Source organism: Ambystoma mexicanum, chromosome 8 (assembly GCF_040938575.1).
Source record: "Ambystoma mexicanum isolate Mex_15411 chromosome 8, UKY_AmexF1_1, whole genome shotgun sequence".
Taxonomy (NCBI): domain Eukaryota; kingdom Metazoa; phylum Chordata; class Amphibia; order Caudata; family Ambystomatidae; genus Ambystoma; species Ambystoma mexicanum.
In genome coordinates this window covers 117,307,248-117,320,554 of record NC_090929.1, presented here as the reverse complement: position 1 = coordinate 117,320,554, position 13,307 = coordinate 117,307,248, and the positions used below count along the sequence as shown (strand labels likewise).

At 45.2% G+C, this 13,307-nt stretch overlaps 1 protein-coding gene and 1 long non-coding RNA gene across 3 annotated transcripts in view; one reads left to right on the top strand and one right to left on the bottom strand.

Annotated features, from left to right (window-relative positions):
- NR6A1 (nuclear receptor subfamily 6 group A member 1) overlaps positions 1-13,307 on the bottom strand; it is a 1,456,199-nt gene that overhangs the window by 911,841 nt on the left and 531,051 nt on the right. The window lies entirely within an intron of this gene.
- LOC138471689 (uncharacterized) overlaps positions 1-13,307 on the top strand; it is a 42,581-nt gene that overhangs the window by 18,684 nt on the left and 10,590 nt on the right. For both annotated transcript variants that reach the window (XR_011268492.1, XR_011268491.1), the window contains one exon: positions 42-162. This is a non-coding gene — a long non-coding RNA (uncharacterized lncRNA). The remainder of the gene's footprint in view (positions 1-41; positions 163-13,307) is intronic.

Sequence of the window (13,307 nt, the reverse complement as noted above, 5' to 3'; positions counted from 1 at the left end):
CGATAGCTGGCATGACTGCACACTTCTGTTCTGCTTTGTAGGTCCATGGTCTTCACGCTTCCCTTTTTGGTCCACCATCTTGAGGGCTTCGTTTGCTGAGGAGTGAGTGCCATGCGTTCCGCTGCTTCTACCGTCACAGCTTTTATTCAAGCACTGTTGCAGGTAAAAAATAAATTTAACAAACACGTTTTTCTTGGATCTCTCTCTATATGTGTAGCAGTGCTCCATAGTTCCATATGCAGCACTGTCTCCATAGTTCCATATGCAGCACTGTCTCCATAGTTCCATATGCAGCACTGTCTCCATAGTTCCATATGCAGCACTGCTTCTATGCTCTGGCCCATTGTATCAGTCTGTTTTGATTTCCACAAAACCTTTCCAAAAAAGTGCTTGGCCAACTCTACATATTTGTGCCCATTTGGGTGACGAATGATTAGGCCATGGAGCCGTGCAAGGGGCAGAAAAAGAGACTGAAGGGTGTGCCCCGCTTGTGGGTCCATGGGTCCATCCATGGGCGTAATATTATGGGGTGGGGGAACAAGGGTGTTTGTAGCCCCCCTCCACCCACCTTTTACGGCACACCATTTTGTCCCGCTCATTTGGCGGGGGCCCCTTTCATTTAACAGTGGCGACTTTGAAGGATCAGCAGTCGATTCTGAACCAGAGAAAAACAGCGGAGCTTGAAGACACTGGAACAAGCAAAAAGAGCACTTTCATTTAACAGTGGCGACTTTGAAGGATCAGCAGTCGATTCTGAACCAGAGAAAAACAGCGGAGCTTGAAGACACTGGAACAAGCAAAAAGAGCACCCAATACTTCACTGTTCAGGAGTAGTGTGCCCGACCCCCTGTTCTCTGGCGTTTTGTATGGAGGCTAAGCTAGACAGAGAGTACCCAGCCAGAGGCGAGGCTATGAAGTATTTTCTGGAAGAGAACGTGGCTGGAAGGGACCAGCTTGCTGCCAGTGTAGTAGAGGGGGGCCAGGAGAGAGGGAGTTATACAGTGGCCGACAGTGCGACTTATTTTGTTATTAAAAGTAAAAGTTTAATTTAATATTTGATGTGATTTAGTTTACAAAATAAACTTTACACATTGTTCGAATATAAAACATAACAATATCATAATATCCATCACATCCTAACATTCAAACAACAATACACATAAAAATCATTTAACCATAGTTTTTCATAGAATCTCAATGGAATACATTCAAATAAAAATTAAACCTTCTCAACCCTACTCTCCCCATTGACTCTTTAGCATAAAGGCTAACAATCTCAGTGTAATTCAAATAGTTGAAGTGGAGATATGATTTTGTTGTCAATCTTTTCTCAGGAGGCCTCACAGAATATTTGTAAGTAAAGGTTACATTAATGATTATTCTCCCCAACCCGGCCAGTCATCCATTTAACGTGGGGAATATTGTCGCCACCTTTTCTGTTTCTCATATCATTGGGCCCAGCCTGGCTTCGATATTTAGCCATATATTGTAGAGGGCAATTAGCAGGCACATATTATCGGAATTAGTGCAGTGATGCCAAAAGGACAATTCCCGAATGGTTTCCTGATTATATCATGCCTACCAATATACAACTGGATTATAACTGGTCATAATTTGACATGCGGTCAGTAAATGTTTGGCTGTCTCCAATGTTTCCAATGCTTTGCAAAGGCGACACTCGCTCTTTAATAGGAATCTTTTCTCTGGTCCCCATAACCATCCTTGTTGGTAGTTGTTCCTTTCTAAATAAGACTATGAAGCTCCGGAGCCTTTTGGATGGACATAAGTTCAGATACGCCCGTGGCTTCTTAAAGGTGTATAGTCTGTACTGCACAAACTGATCGCTCTTTAACGTACTGGAGGTGGTCAAAGTTCTCCAACCAATCCCATAACTCAACACGTTTCCCAAACACATTCTGCACTTCCTCCTAGTATATAACTCCTCTGCAAGTGCAGCCTATTTCCGCTAGGAATTTTGTCATGGACTCGAAGTGAGCAGGTGGTACGGTTTTTAACTAGTTCCTGGTGGACTGCCATCAGGAGTGGATTTGTTGTTCCACTGATCATCTTCAAAAAGAACTCTGTCCTCTTTTTTTAGGACTATCGCCTTTAGGGAAGGCATTCCTAATTCTAGCCTTATGAGGCCCATAGGAACACCAGGAGGTAAACCAAGGATCCAACGCCAAAGTTTCCCCTTCAATGACCTGAAGCCATTTAAAGTCAAAAGTCAGAAGGGCCTCTACGCCATGTTATCATTGGGATAAACACTTGTATAACTGGCGCGTGCCCCATAATGTAAAGCCACCCTGCTTACTGGTAAAACTGGAAATCAGTGCAGTAACCTGCGCTGCTCCGATAGTGCGTGTTTGTCTGCAAGCAACATAGTCGCCGTTGGGCTCAAACTCCACCCCCGGATATCGATAGGAGGGAGCATATAGTATATTTGTTTTGCCCACCATGAGGCTGACAAGTTACCCTTTTGCTAGTGTATCGCAACACTTTGGTCTTCTCTAAATTCGAAAAGTAAAAGGAAAGATCTATGCTGGTCATTAACAGACAAAAGAATGAATAGTCTATTAACATTGTGTCTTTTTGGACGGCAAGATTGGGGAGACTGCTACAGCTCAGTGACCCTTCATACATGCAAGGATGCTGCCAGCTCCACACATAAGAGGGGGTGGAAAGGTTTTCAAAAGTCCCTACCATAAGAGTTCTTGGTCTGAATGCACGGATCAAGAAAACATATTGTGGACACTTTGTGGTGGACTAAATGCAACAAACGCACAATGCAACAAATTATACAGGCTCTTACCCAGGGTAGGGGATGGCAGGGATGCTGGGCTAATGCTCATCTCAAAGTGATCCAGAATAAAGGGCCAGGGACCTCAAAGCTGCAGCAGGTGCAAGAACCGGTACCATACTCGTAGACTTGAACCTCTTGACAGAGCAAAGAAAGGATTGTCTGGCAGTAGTGGGTATTGGGAAGTTTCCAACTTATTAAAAAGGCAGCAAACTGCTCCGAGTCTTTGAGGCTTGGAATTCTCCAAGAAATGTCCTCCTTCATACAAGTGGACACTGCCCAGGTCCGTTTGCCAAAGGAAACGGAGTAAATGACCAGTCCAGAGAAAAGCAATACAGACCAGAAAATAGGTAAAGCACCTTTCTCCTCCCTCAGCCACTAAGCACTTCCTTTGAAGGACACGCATTCATGAGTTTTTAGTGTTAGGAATAATGTGCTCCACATGCCACCTCTCAAAATGGGATACACTTATTTAGGGGAAGACTATCACGTGACTTACCTGTGTCAACCACGTAGAGATTAACATTTTAGACACACCCTGTGTATCATTTCATAGGAATGGGAAACTTCAATGAAACTATACACAAACAAGTATTCTACTTCTTGTAGAGTGGCCACACGAGGTGGGCTTGTTGATGGAGCTTGTTTACAGAGTTCTTTTCCAGCCTTGGCCCGAGCACTCACTCGCTCTGCGCCTCCACTGTGCTGGCTGCAGACATAGACTTTGCTTCTGAGGTGCAACGCAGCCAATGGCACTTTCTGCCCACAGCGTCCTCCAGTTCCTTCGGAACGGAAAGTGCTTGGCCGTGAATAATTAGTGCTTGCTTGATGCTCACACATTAATGATGCTTAAAAAAAGCATTTTGACTAAATTATGCAGGAAGCACATTAAATTGCCTGTTAAGCCCTGCATCTATCACTTGGTGCAAAAACATCAGTGCTTTGAGAAGAACAAGTTACTTAACAACTGGTAACATTCTTTCGACTGGATGTTCCTCCAACGCCTTCCACATCTTTGGCATGTAATGTGCACAGCTGTGGACTTTACATGTCAAAGATGTGGAAGGCTTTGGAAGATGCAATCCATTCGAAATGCACTTTCTTCAGAATAACCTTGCATGTGTGCTGTACGGATTAATAATGGGTGCTGCTTAAAAATGCATCAAGTGTTTGACCAGACAGGGAAAGGTCAGACCAACCTAATGGTGGAACCCAGAACCTTTGGTGCCGAGAAAAGCAGAATATTGGGGCGACTTGGGAGAGCGGCAAAAGATAGCATAGGCTGTGGTGCAGTTTTGGAAATGTATGGAACAGAAGGGATGAAAAGGAGTAAAGCTGGGGCAGGCAGGTGACAGTCTTACACACAATCGAGCAGAATCATTTCCCTTCTTAGAAGAACGGTTGTACTAATACTGGAACGCTCCAGAAAGATTACGAATACCTTTCATCCTGTATTCTTTTTTTTTCAAAGTCTTCAAGAACGCAGCCATTGTGTGGGCAGATTAAGCACTTGGGTCCTTTCCTTGCAGTTTTCAATGTGTAAGAGCTACAAGTGGGAGCTGGTGGTGGACCCCTACCCTATTGGCTAATCTGCCACCGGCCAATCCAAGTAGGCTTCCTATTCAAAACATGGGAAGATGAACGAGGTTTGCTCTCCGTTTCGTGCTGTGCATAGAACTGCACAAACGTGCATCCCTTTCCATATTTGGAGCAGAGTAACCAAACGTTTTTCCAGTGATCGACATTCCCATAAAGTTAACCACCCCAGAGCAATATTGTTTTAAGCCACTCTTCATATGTGCCCATGTAGCAATTGAACCTAAAGTAGTGGTTAGTAGTTGATACTTTGTTACACTCCTCTGAAGCTTCCGAGACAGACCTATACTCCCCACTCAGTTGCATAGAGCAGGCAAAGATCGCTAACCATGTATTCCCGCCCCAAACGGGTACACACTTCTCAGGGACAGTTTTCCTTCTTCCTTTGAAAGATCGCTAACTAAGGTTTCCCCTCCCGACAGTTCAGCTATCCCCAGGGACCGCTTTCCTTCTTCCGCTGAAAGATCGCCAACTAGGCTTTCCCTCCCCCCCGACAGTTGAGCTATCCCCAGGGACCGCTTTCCTTCTTCCGCTGAAAGATCGCCAACTAGGCTTTCCCTCCCGACAGTTGAGCTATCCCCAGGGACCGCTTTCCTTCTTCCGCTGAAAGATCACCAACTAGGCTTTCCCTCCCAGGACAGTTGAGCTATCCCCAGGGACCGCTTTCCTTCTTCCGCTGAAAGATCGCCAACCAGGGTTTTCCCCGACTTCAAAAATGTTCTACAATTATCAAAAATGCACATTTCCCTGTAGTCCCAAGACTTAATTGCAAGACCAGGTAAAAGTGCGTTTTTTCACTAGCGCTATTTTCTGTAGAGTGTGAACACCACATTTCTTCACCCCTTTGTAGATCACATAATGCAATGAATTTACCAGACAGCTGAAAGCATGAGCAGAGCTCCTCCTGCCCTTCTCTCAGCCATTTTACAGTGTATCTTAATCATAGTGCACCCTTCTTGCCAACTTATCGCACACAATACAATAACCCACTGATATCGGGAGCATGCAAAATAATGATACCAAAATCTACCCTATGTACAAAGCATGTGATAAAAAGGAGAGGGTTCTTATTCAAAAATACCACAAAAACCAAGTATCTGTGCGTGTGCTTGCCGAGATCCACCTCTGAATACCTCGAGCCGCCCGCCACTAATGTATTAATAAGTTAGGCTCAACACTCCACCCCACCCCCCCCAACCCTCATGTTCCAACTCTGCATTTTCCCATTCCTGGCTGAATGAAGAGATACAGTCAGGGGTCTGTACATATACCCAACAGCATAGTGCTTTCACTATTCACGAGATCCAGCAAGGATCAAAGATGTTGGGGAAGGAGCCAGAGGGAATGCGCACCTAGAAACAACCCATGGGAAACCGTGATGCACCTTCACGTGCAATTCTCATGATCCACAAATGCTGCAACCCGTTTTCAAAACTGCATCAACGACACGCAACTGTACATGGATATCGGTTTGAGACTTAGTTTGCAAGTTTTGTGAGCGCCTCCGCATCATACATGGAGGTTCCGGGTTCATTAGCTAAAACCAGTTCATAGGCATCTAGCAACAGTGCTAGGCAAGGGCCACCTCAGAGGAACCAGGCGATAGCACATAGTGTCCCAAATCTAGCAAAGGTGAACAGTTTCTCCCTTATGCCTGGTCCAGTATGCTTTCAATGTCTAAATACTTGCATTTCAAATACACAAAATTAATGTCACATAGGTAGGTTTTTATGGTACCAGTTGGTCCGAGGAGTTAAACCTAGCACCTGTTGGTGTCAAGGCGACAGGGTCTCCTTAGCTAGAAGCAGGAGCTGACGCATTAACAGCAAACCTTGATGTTCATAGAGAACACTTGAGAATCAGGCCTATGAGAAAGATCTGAATTCGGCAGCATTGGAAATAATGGGAAGTGGGGTGATCAGGGTGAAAGTGGGGTGACTGAGTTCTTAATTCCACCCCGTGGCCGCCTTTCTTTTCACGTTGCTGCGTTTTTCTTTCCTTGCCCTTTTGCTCGTTTCCCTTTCTTTATGGTCTCCTCTTAGTCCCACACCCTTCCCACCCCCGCCCTAACCCTGGCTGATAGGCTGGCAGCCCCCCACATGACCGGAATGGGCCATCATTACCGAGTTGCACTGGGAAGCCAGTCGGCAAAGGGCAAGAAGGCATAGGGCGTGCTCCTTCTATGCCGCCCATCTCCCTGTTTGCCCCCCTTCACCCATGGACGACCGACGAATCACCCTGCAGCTACAACTAAGGTAAACAGTGAACACAGCAATTACTGTGCAGAATTGAAACCCTGCCACTTCTCCATTACCACCATTATAGCACTGTGAAAATTACCTGCTTCACCCCCTAGATAGCCCGATAGAATTACAGGGAGTTATCTGTGTGCAGCCCTCGGCTGTATTTTGGGGTAGGAAATGTGAAATATTTATGGGGTGGGAAATGATAAACACTTAGATGGATTTGTGGGGTAGAAATGCGTTCCACTTTACTAACTGTATTAAAAACTCAATATTCTGCATGCTCACGCGCCAACTCTAAGCTAAACATAATCCTACCTCTACCGCGGTTCTATATGAGTTTACTGAATTAAATTACAGAGAAAGATTTTACAACACATTTTTTAACATTTTAGGTTTTTTTATAGAAAATTCGATATGTTTTCGTTATTGTTTCGCTATTAAGGTCTTTCTTGGTTTTTATTCGTTAAAATCACTGGATACCCTCTACCGCACCACAAACCAGACATTTCACAACACCCAACATGAAACGAAACCAGCACACCCCAACACCACATGGCGGTTACCAACCAAAGACACACCACCGCTCAGTCACTGGTTTTTCCGAACTGAAGCTGCCAACAAAACATCAAAGCTCTCTTGCTCTTCGCAATCCCACTACCAAGCCCCCCTTCCATTGCAGATCCGCCAGAGCACCAAGAGACCACCCAAGTGGCAGCAGTGTGCGATATAAGACCACATAACTTGTTACTGTGAAGCGCACTCAAGTATAATTAAGTTTCATGCTTAACTTATGAAGTCAAACTTACTTAAAGGCTACAAAATATAAAAAGTTTAATTTACTAACTCAGTTTGTCAATTTACTTTACCCACTATTACAGCAACATTCTTACTTCACCATTAAATATAAACCGTGTATTGCTATTACCACGATGTGCCAATAGCCTTACAGACCTCATTACCATTTTGGATAATGACCCTACCCCAATTTACAGCCCTTGCCTCTCCTTCTGCCCCAACTTGGTAGTGGATCATTATCCCTCCACAATGGCCCCTCCCTCGGTCTCGTAGTCTATATTAATAACATTGTTTTAAGGTCTTTAGTTTAAAAAAAAAAAATGCTGTTCAGTGCAGATTTAGAGTGCTAGTGTTTTTGTGTGCATGGATTATGTACCAATTAGTCTGCAGCGGGAGATGCAAAGGGCATTCATTCAACAGTGGCTAATAAGCTGTGCCAGACTGTATTAAAATGTAACATTTTAAAGGTTGCAATCATAAGTAAGGATCTCACAAATAAAGTCTAATGCAACCAGCCAAAAACGTGATTTTGGTGACCTCTAAGAACTTGCACTGGAGCAGCTTCAAAGCACTGAGGCTGAACGTTCAAATGGGATAGAGCCTAGGAGGAGCAACCCAAAAATGCTCTGCAGTAAGGGAGGACTTGATTTACATCCCACCTCTGCTTAAGTTACATCTACTCTAGCAGTTAAACAAAAGGTCGTGGAATCCTACGTTCCTACATAACGGGCCAGGCTCCCTGCTGTCCCATAGGTGGCAGCCCGGCTCCCTGCTGTCCCATAGGTGGCAGCCCGGCTGACACCCTGCTGTCCCATAGGTGGCAGCCCGGCTGGCACCCTGCTGTCCCTTAGGTGGCAGCCCGGCTGGCACCCTGCTGTCCCTTAGGTGGCAGCCCGGCTGGCACCCTGCTGTCCCTTAGGTGGCAGCTTGGCTGGCACCCTGCTGTCCCATAGGTGGCAGCCTGGCTGAATCCCTGCTGTCCCATAGGTGGCAGCCCGGCTGGCTCCCTGCTGTCCCATAGGTGGCAGCCCGGCTGGCTCCCTGCGTTTACCATTTCTTCCCACTGGAGAGGACGGCACTGCAGGGAACGACTCTGGTCCCAACTGTCAACAATCCTTGTGTTTTTATACACATTCCCTTTGTGTGGGGGATACACACACGGTGTTATACAGTCATTAACTTGCACCGGCCATCAGCAGCAAAGTAGAAAGTGTACTTTTGCTTTCCTTGGCACCTCCATGAAAACATACTGGCACACTTGCCTCTTGTGTGTCTCTGCAGCCCACCCACCCCAGGTGGAGACACTGCCTGCTCATCACCCCCCCCCCCCGACCCTCCCACCATCTGTAGCCCAGATGAGCTAAATAAGCTGCACAGTGTAGGTAGAGCCTGTGCAGTGCATAACTAGGCGCAGGGGGATGTGTGCACGTTGTAGAATAGCATGGGCCAAAAAACGGTCACTCATTGGTCATTTTCAGTATCCTAGTATTGCTGCCTCCTGAGAGGGGTCAGGAATGTGAGGCAGACAACTTTGGAGGTTTTCAAAAGATGCCATTTTATTAAACTCAAAAGGGGTTTGATAAACACCTCACTATCCCCGACGAGGATTTCCCTGCCTAAACTAAAGGAAAGACTAACAAAAGCGTCACACTTGAACATACAACAAACTCAATATGCTAACATCAGATGCAAAGAAATTAGGAATTATATTCAAGACCAGGTAAACTTCTCCTTGTAACCTCTGTGAATCTCCCTTCCCCAGATTGAATCAGGATTTTAACCGACAGTTCAAAAGACTTGAGAATCCTGCCTTGCAACACAGTTCCAATAAGTCTCTCAACTGGTCTTAACCCACAGTTGAAAGTGTTCAACAGTTCTTGGGTCTCTACACTTGGAGCAGAGAGTTCTACACCTCGTTTCTTCAGAGAATAAGTAAATTCCCACAGTTCGTCAACAACAAAAAGGCTTCTGTCAAGATAATTCTGTAATAGTTGACAAAATGCTTGCATCAGCAATATTGATTTGTCAGGATGCTTCCATAACAATTCACAATATGGTTTTGCTGTCTTGCCAAGTCGTCAATACTTTTAATCACACCACAGTACTTCAATGACTTCTGCATGGTCGACGCACCCGCTAGGCCTATATGACAAGGTGCCTTGTCCTGGTGTACTCCTCTGCCAGGACTAACAAAACTACTACTACTTCTAATAGTACTTCTGTGGTTTAGTTTTGTCTTCATACAACTCAAAAGTCTTCTAATTTTATCAACAAAAACTTGAACCACTTTTTCGGGGACAAAATGAGAACCATTGGTTTTGTTTGTTCCACTGATTGCCACATGCAATGTAGGTTATGCTCATCGCCTCCTGACCATCTTATCAGAAGGGCACTTGGTTCTTAACTGCTCCCTTTTGGCTTTGGTAATATTTCTTCCTTTCAACAGTATGGGTTATTGTACTCATTTGGCTTTGGCAATGGTTGCTTAAATTTGTTTCTAGCAATATTGTACTGTTGGCAATTGTTCTGACCTTTAATCTCACAATAACATTCTGCTGGTCTGCTTGCTAAAAGAAAGCTGGCACCAATGATAGTTAATAAAAGGATTTTTTCAAAAGCTTAGTAGGTACAGACCCCCAGTACGTTCTTACTCCAGGCTGGGAGACTTCAAACTGTTACAAACACATATCAAGAGTAATCATTCTTTGGCATCCCCAAGCATGTGGGCATTCCACTTGGAACCTTAACTACATCATCTACATGGAACACACTATAAGCTATCTACAATGGGGCCAAGCAGAAACTATTTACAACACATCATAGTAACTTCATAACACTTGCCAAGTTCTTATACTGCCACTTTCTCCACTTTGTATTCGCTTGGTATGCAAAATGATTATCTTTCTGCTTTACATCAGTTCAACATACTTCATACTTGGGTTTCTGCCATTTTGCTCTTTTTCCATTAGTTCAATATTAAAAATACCTATTTCGGGCCATCAGACTGTTACAGAGCACTCAGGGGTCACAACACACAAGTGCACTCACCAGGTTTGCTGTGTGCATCAGCTCGCCTCGCTGTCTTCGGGTTATCTGCTTCGGGCAACATGAAAAACAGCCTCGTTTGGTTTTTCTTGGCCCGCGCTGAGCAAAACATGAGTGTTCCATGCTCTGAAGACTCTCTGGTGCTTGCCTGTCACCAGAGTCTACCTTGCTGGGAGGCAGGGAGGTGAGGGTGGTCTGAGGGGGGTTCTTAGCTTCATGCTTCCCACCACGCTACCTCTGCAACCACAATCTTCAGGGTGAAATCTTGTAAAAAATAACACTTCCTGCTGCACGACCTCGGCAACTTGGGTCTCTGGAAGAGACCCTTTTAGAACTAGAATCTGTACTTCAAACATTGGTTCCGGCATCTCCACTCTCCTTCAGTTGCAACTGCGATGTGGAGCTACTGCAACCACTCCACCTTCCACTGCTACTCTGTACCTGAGGGGGGCCTTTTATGCCTCCCAATTTCCCTCAGGTGTGGTTCATTAACCCCATTTACCTGCAACATGCAATTTAGGGCCTCTGATTCCCTCTTCTTCATCCTACTAGTTTTAGCATTATGGGACTTGAAGTCCCCAATGTTCAACTTGCTCCTTTTAAGGGGAAAATTACTGACCCCTTTATAATTATCTTTTTTTAAAGGAGTCTCAAGAATTTACTAAATGGTTTTGTTCTTTAGAGGAATTAAGACTTTCAGAATCTAATAAGTTAGAAACTTAAAGACGCAACTTAACATTCCCCTGCTGAACTTGGGAGCTTTCACCTCTACATTTGTGCTTAACTTTCGGAAGAATATTCTTACTCCCAACCATTATCAGGATAAATAGCATTGGGAAAGAATAGCTCCCTCTGACAGCAAGCAATTACATATTCAGGCAGTATTGGCTCTTCCTCATCCGAGGAAGAAAAATACAGCATCCGTCCCAACAGAGTCCTCCCGTTCCCTTGGGGTACCTTTCCCAGGTGATCCTCCCGGCTAACACCACCGCCAGGGTCGGGATCAGGTAGCGGCTGCCTTCCGCTGCCCACCTGGGAGGAGACTTCAGGAAGTGTTTTTGTGAGGACTCTGCAGGATTCATCACACTCCATGTTGACTGCTAAGTAAATACACCTATGCGTCTCCGAAGACCAGCCCCAAAAACAGAGATAATTTCTAACAATGCCAAAATAACTCCCATACCATAGGCGCAGTAACGACTATGCATGGCCAGATTCTCTAGAGAATCATACGCCAACCATGAACTAGCACCTAACGCACGCACTCAACCTCACATCAATCTATAACCAGGGACACGGAAATGGGCCTTCTGGAACCTACAACCAAACCGCAGTTTCATGCAAACCAGTGCACCCCCTCCACTAACCAGGGACCCAGAAAAGGGCCCTCTAATACCCACTACAGAATCATGCGATAATCACCATGCCTCCTGCCACTAACTATGACCAGAGTGGGCCCCCCCTCCCCCGACACCTGCAACTGGCAAAATGGCACCATTCATCAAACGGTGAAAGTAACCAGGGGCCTCCTACAGACACCCATTCATACCGAAATGCTTGCTCTACGTCTTACACAAACAACAGAATGCAGCTGTACCAAGCAATCAATTTTAGCCATTATCACAACCGTTATGGTAGAATGCAACTGTACCCCACGAAAATTCACCTAGCTGCACATATTTCCTACGCAAGCCTCCCAGCAGCCAGAATGCAGATTCGGAGACCACCCACCAGCTGCACACAGATTGATCGCTCACAACCACTACACAGCACCTTGCAGTAGAATGCAGCCAATCCTGTACACCCCACTCTAGCTGCACACATACCAAGTGCACCCAAGAACTTTATACTACCAAACTCTCTTCACTGACTTGAACTACGGTCCCCAAAGGCGTTCAACCCACAGCGGTTTGAGATCATACCGATGTTACATAAGGAGCCATACAAATGCACCATACAATAATGTCCCCTATAGATTTATGAATCATTCTATGCAAAGTGGACTTATTCTTTGGGTGAACAGTTTGTTTATTTAAGCCTTTAGGGATGGCGTCTCGTACTTGTTAACTATGTGTAATGCTGCCCTCACCGCTGTCGTGTCTCAAAGCCTGCAAACCATGTTTATTAGGAGCATTCAGTCCCTCCCCAGGGAACATGGGCCCCTACTTTGCTGAAAGGCATTGACTAGAAAATAGTGGAATATGAGCGAGAATAGAGAGTTGTGGCTGGAATGGTGTGTATTTAAAACTGGGGAAAGGTGTGTAAATGTGTTCTCAAAGTATGGAGTTGAGGTGTTGAGTGTATAGATAAAGTGTGGGTGTGCTCGGGCAATCTAAGTATGTTGTGGGAAAGATTTGAGAAGATCATGACAGGTGGGCTGCCCAAAGACCTGAGATACCAATCCAGAGTATGTGCAGATTGTGTGAAGGAAATTGGAATAGGCAGATAAGAGTAAGTGGAAGGAGGCTGGGTTAAGGCAGCGGGAGGATATCAGCAGACATTTAGATGATTAAGCTTCTCTAGTAAATTAGGATACATGAATGGGTAGTAGCCCATGTATTCGAAATGCAATCGAGATGTGAAAGTCAATAACCTAATCCCATGCTCACACATACAAGTGTGTGCATGTTCGCATTTGTATGCAAAGGATATGCGCAGCTCAATCTGCACAAGTGATGGAGAGTGTGAAGGAAGACCCTTTCAAATCCCCCATTCTTGAGCCTTAAAGCGTCTATGTAATACCAGGTAAAAAAAAGCCTGCTGTTGTGGTGAATAAGGTGTGTTCCTGGTTCAAGCCTGTGCACACGTGGTCTACTTTGCAGCAG